Genomic DNA, 6525 nt, shown 5'->3' on the forward strand with positions numbered 1-6525 from the left:
GTAACTTTCCATCACTTCTGTCTCTGGCTAGGCTCAGGGCCGGATTACCAGGTATAGACAAAATGGGCAACTGCCTACCAGGCAACGGTCTGTCACATGCCATCCAGACTTCCAGAGCGGAATGAATATAAGCTTTGGGCGTCTAAATAAGGACCATCACCCATCAGGCCATCAATAAAGGCCATTATAGGTCATGCCAAAATTTCACTGGGAATAACGGGAAAAAAAAAAAAGAGATCTATATGTTGCGGACCAACCGCCTGCGTTGCCTACCAGGGCACAGCAGGGTTAATCCGGCCCTGGCTGGGCCTACAATATAAAGTACAGTGCAGGTAATATGTACGGTTATCGTGTTTAACCTCTTCACCATTACCACCATTTTATATCATTCTTACCGCTGCCAGACGGTTATATTCTGCTAAAAAAATTTGACGAAGGCTACATATACTGTAATGCTCCTGGTAGAAAAATTTCTGTTAAACTGAATAATGCTGTCTGGTGGCAACAAGTATGAAAGAAAACTCGTCATCGTAGTGAAAGAGCTACCGGCAATGTAGTACAATATATGATAATTATTATGTTAAGCAAACGTACCAAAAGTTATTACTTAGTAAACCTAATTGTAAATTTTGCAGACATACATAAAAAGTTGTTACAAAGTAATCTAAAGTGAAAATAAGCTAGATATATTTATTAAGGGTACGTCCAAGACACGCACGAAACGGGGTAGCTGAATACATACCTGTATATACAGTACATATATATATATATATATATATATATATATATATATATATATATATATATATATATATATATATATATATATATATATATATATCGCACAGGAGAGGTTCGATGATATTCTGAATGATGAGTATAGCTCCTGATATTCCGAAGTAATTTATCCTGTTATCAACTGAATATACGTATGTTAACTTTGTCTAACTACGAAATACTAGGAAATGTCAAGTATGCCATGTATATGCCATCCTTAAGAACTCAACAGTATAAGGTACAATTGCAGTATCTGGGTTTTGCGGTAGCCATCGTCTAAAGTGTCAGGTTGTTTCGCGCGATGAGTGCACCAATACTACTTTGATCCAGCGTACAAGGGAACGATAAGTTGACGGTACAGTATGTACCGGTATAGCAATGCAGTTGACTCTACTTCACTGAATAAACAGGCTGAAGAATTCGGTAAAATGTCACTGAATGCCATTTAGGGTTCTAAGGTTATGAAACTAACAGTCGTGGTCATGGGTGAAGCTTACTGGAAATGCGGATGTGTAAAGCAACAACAGAAAAACGCTACTGGCGACAGAGGGCCGAGCTTTCAGTAAATGTCTATCTGTCTATCTATCTATTGCCAGAGCCTTAATTCCGTAAAGGGTAGCCACAAACAAATCGCCTCCACGTCGCCCGGTTCCCCGCCATTTCACTGTCGTGGATCCAGCTCACACCCCTCTCTCTCATATACCTCTCCAACCTATCCCTACATCTCCTTCTTGGCCTCCGCCTCCCTCTCCCCCCTTCCACCTCACTCATATACTGTACACTCTCCTCGGTAGTCCCTCGCTCTCCATCCTCTCCATATGGCCAAACCACCTCAATGTATTTCTCTTAACGCTCTCAATCACACCCACATCCACACCACAATGCTCTTTTACTTCCTCATTTGTCAGTCTGTCTCTCCGTGAAACGCCACATGCTCCTCTCAAATAACTCATTTCCACTGCTCTCGCTCATGACTTGTGTCCTTCTAACAAGGTCCAAGTTTCGCTTCCATATTTTTGAGTTGGTATCACAATACTGTCAAGCAGCGACTTTTTTACTTCCATGCTCACTTCCCTCTTTCTTATCACCGCGTTCAAAGAACCACCAACCTTTCTTCCTTGTTGTACCCTTTCAAGCACTTCACCCCTCAAACTTCCATCTTCACTTATCACATTACCCTTATGTGCACTTAAATGCACATACATTTTCCATTTCCTTATCATCCAACCTCACTGTATATCCAGTGACTTCTGTTCTCCCGATGACAATAACTTTACTCTTCCCTAAATTCACCATTAGATTCCGTTTCTTATACACACTTCCAGACTCATTCACCAGTCCTTGGAGTTCCCCTTCGTCTTCACTAACAATACAGTATCATCTGCAAACAACAGCACAGGGAATTTCTAAACGTTGCCCTCTCTCATTAAAGCCGTTCCAACATCCACCGACCAACCTTGTATCACTTTTATAACCCCATGCATATACAGACTGAACAATCATGGAGACATGACACTTCCCTGTTTCAATTCAACATTCAAAAAAGAAAAATTCACACATTTCACTATCCACACGCACTGCAGCCTTACCCCCTCATGGCATTCAACAATTTCTCATTTACTCCACAATTATATTCTTAATATTTTCCACAATCCTTTTCTATCCACCCTGTCAAATGCATTCTCCAAATCCATGAAGGCCGCTTACAACTTCTTTTCCTTCTGTAGAAACTCATCCACTGAAGACCTAAAAATGAATATCTGATCTACGCAACTTCTTCCCTTCCTAAAACCTCCCCGTTCTTCACCAACTAGGCCTAATGCCTCTCTTATTTCCCTAACTCTGTCAATATGTATCCTACCATACACTCTTCCTATTACACTAAAAAGACAAATGCCCCTATGACTACCACACTTTTTTTTTTTTTTCCGTTTTCCTTTGTACAGGGAAATAATTATACATGACTTCCTATCTTCCAGGACTCTACCATCCTCCCAGGCAAATCTGCACATCTTCCATATCCATTAGAGTACTATCTCTCCCCCATGCTCCAGCATTTCACCACACACTCCATCAGTTCCTGGGGCTTTCCCCATTTTGACTTTCTTCATTGCTTCCACTATTTCCATTCTACTGATTTCTTCCTCTCTTCTCACCTCCCTCCTTCTCCCAGCCATTCCCCAGCCACTTATCCTCGCATCACATTGAATCTCTATGTTTAACAGTTCTGGAAAGTTTTCTCTCCATCTGCTTACCATTTCTCCCATCTCTACCAGCAGTCTACCATTTTCATCTTTCACTCCGTGACCTGTTTCTTTATCACCCTGTCTTACTCTCTTTACCTCTTTGCAGAACATTTTCTTACATTCCCTCCACTTTACACTCAAATTCCTTCCCAATCTCACCCACTCTCTTTTTACTTGTGGATGTGTTAAATGGCAAAAGTAATACCATACTGATGATATATAAATATCATGGATGCTGTATACAACCTCTACGATGTACGGCAAAAACTTGAAAATCATGACAGAAATGTCTCATAACGCAGCGTTTTATTCGGACAGGACACGATAATTCTGCCATGGGATGTACTAGTATGGTAACTACCATATAATAAGTTAGGCTGTATAAGTATTTAGTTCCGATAGCTAACACCTTTTAAGTTTTATAGTAATGATAATAATGCTAATAATAATTAGAACTCTGTAACTGTCCCACGGCTAGTCTCCACCTACTGTTTCCTAGTAAGGTAGCCTTGCTATATATCTGAAGACTCTAAGGTAACTTCTTATGTAATATCAGAAAAGGATCCTACAAAGTAGCATGTCTGCTACTGTTTCTTGCAGTGACCTTGACCCCCAATGGGGAGATTTGGATTTTTTTTTTCTACCTGCAATGGCTCATGCCAGGACACATAGCTAATTTGGGCCTTTCAGATTCCTTGCAGTCTCCGGTTCTCTTGGAATCGTTGCGAGACTCAAAGACAAGAATAATAATAATACCAGCAAAAACAATTGTCTCCACCTATGTGGGGACTAATAACACCAGCGAAAACAATAGTCTCCATCAACGTAGTAGGTGAAGACTACTACTACTACTACTACTAATAATAATAATAATAATAATAATAAATAATAATAATAATAATAAGGGGGGGAGAAAAAGAAGAAAAAGACTTGAAAACTAGTACATGGCTACATAGCCTACAGAGGAAAAATAAGTAGATTAAGCCTCGCTCATACGAGAAATTATTAATGCACACAGGATATTATATCCAGGTCCCTAATTATACTGCTGGCTGAACAGGTGGAAATAGGGAAACAAACCGAGTCCACCAATCAGACCGGCCAGTTGAGAGCTGGACGTGTTACCCATGCACCACCAGCTCCCCGATCCGCCAGTACAGAGCTGACGGGCTTACAGGTTATACAAAGGAAGATAAAATTATATACAGCGAACGTCTCATGACCTGTTTACATTATTTCTCTTGCTAGCCTTGTCCAAATAATAATAAAAAAAAATAGACTTTAGGTATGCTGAACCGATTCCGTGCTCCCCCCCCCCTTTGTGAAGTCGCCTACATTCTCTCTCTCTCTCTCTCTCTCTCGGCAGCAATCTGGTATCACCTTATCACTCTCTTTGCAATTAGTGCCGTTTTACAATACAGTGGACTAACTGCTGAGTCTCACACTTTCCCAGTTTTAAAACGGACATGGGTACTGGAGATGGACGCCTGTACGTGGTGGCGCCGATACAGCCGGACAGCCCCTTTGCACAGTTATACAAACACCTCAACTCTTTCTCTCTCTCTCTCTCAAGGAGGATGGTGGACTGCTGGCAATGGGCAGATTCAATATGCAGTCTACCAGGTTCACGTTCAAGTGAGCCTGGGACAATAACAACAGGAATAACAACAGAACGGCCATACAGTACACAGCTATGCACATCGTCTCCTTCCACGTCTGTTTAGCCGTCATGCAAGAGTAAACCAGTACACACCACAACCTAGACACTTATGGCACAGGTATCTCCCCCCATGCCAACCACCACTAGTTCTCAAGCGCAATTTATACAAACATTATTTTTATATTGATGTATATGTAATTAAGTTGTTTCCTATATACATTTCGGTAGATGACAATTTTCTGTGGGATTCTGAGTATTCGAGTCCCCATTTCTATTATACTCGTAAAGTTGCTCATAATTTTAGCACAGTGGAAGGTATAATTTCACAACTGTTATGCTAAAGGTTATTTGAGAGTCAGACGTGCAAAGTAAAAAAGTTACAACAGAGCACTTAAAGCCCAACGGACCTTAAGGACGTTTCCTGTCAGCTGCAGCAGCAGTAGTAGTAGTAGTAGTAGTCGAAGCAGTAGTAGTAGTAGTAGTAGAAGCAGTAGTACAGGTAGTAGTAGTTGTTGTTGTTCCCTAAGCAGTCTGGCCGAACAGCCCAGAGTCCCTAAGGAAGACCACAGCCGGGCCCGGGGTTTCCCACAGAGCTCTCAAAGAGTGTATGTTGTGTTGTTGGTCCAGGCGATTGTGTGCAATGCAGTCGTCCATAATGTGCTTAATAGTATGGGGTGCTGTGTGCATCCGGGACAGGCATCAACGACTGAGTCATCCAACCTCTTCTGATAACTCAAGAGGGCTGGATGATACCCACATCTCAGCCTGTCCAGGTGGACCAGGTCCTCACGAGGGAGGTGGTATTCAGAGGGGTGGATATCGGGAGGCCGTGCCTGCAGATGTGTGTTGTCTTTGAGTGACTGAAAGGAGCGGCGAGTGATTTGAGTACCGGTATGGATATGTTTCTGGAAGCTGGTTTGAGGCGGGCGAGGGGGTAGAGATGACAGTATTTGTATCGTGTTTTGGGTGTTGTTTTGATGTTCCTTGGTGTGTGTGGATGTGCTGCCATGTAGTGTAATGGATGGTGTGGGTTTGTGGAGGCTGCGGCAATAATTTGTGTGCCTCTCATGTCTAGATGATCCTTGACTTCAGGACTCTGGTTTCTTGGTGTAGGTGGTCTGTAGGTGTGGTACCTGTGCAGCCTGTAATTATTTTTAGGGCCTTTTCTGTATGGTCAGAAGGGTGCTGTAATGTGTTTTAGGTTAGAGGCCCAAGTAGGGCTTGCATAATTCATCACTGAACATACTCGTATATATTGTTTGTATACTGTGGTGGTTGTTTCTTTGTTGTGTCCGAATGTTGTATGGACAAGTGACCTTAGGGCGTTGAGTCTTGGTGTTAATTTATTTTTAATGTCTGTGATGTGTAGTTTAAATGACATTGATGCATTGTATGTTACACCAAGGATTGTGTGTGTGTGTGTGTGTGTGTGTGTGTGTGTGTGTGTGTGTGTGTGTGTGTGGTAGGGGGGTGTTGTTTATGGTGAGGTGTGGGATGTGACTGTGTTCTGCTGTCCAGTTTGTGAGAAGAGTCACTGTAGATTTGGTTGGGGCTATTTTGAGTCTGTTTGTGGTGAACCATTCGTGTAGTGTGTTGAGGTAAGGTTGAATGATGTGTGCAGCTGTGTTTGCGTTTTGGTGCGTACATGTATGTGTTATATCATCTGCATAGGAAGCTATGTGTATCTGTCGTTCAGTGACTTTGGAGGGGGTGCAGAGGAGTGTGATGGGGTGGTGTGAGGAAGGCAAAGTGGGGTCTTTGTTGGGTTTGGGGATAGTGATGACAGTACCATGCATCCAGATGTTGAGTATTATATTGTGTGGGTAGCTGTAGTTTGATATG

Source organism: Coenobita brevimanus, chromosome 23 (genome assembly GCF_032717465.1).
Source record: "Coenobita brevimanus isolate Jiangsu-jjx chromosome 23, ASM3271746v2, whole genome shotgun sequence".
Classification (NCBI taxonomy): Eukaryota; Metazoa; Arthropoda; class Malacostraca; order Decapoda; family Coenobitidae; genus Coenobita; species Coenobita brevimanus.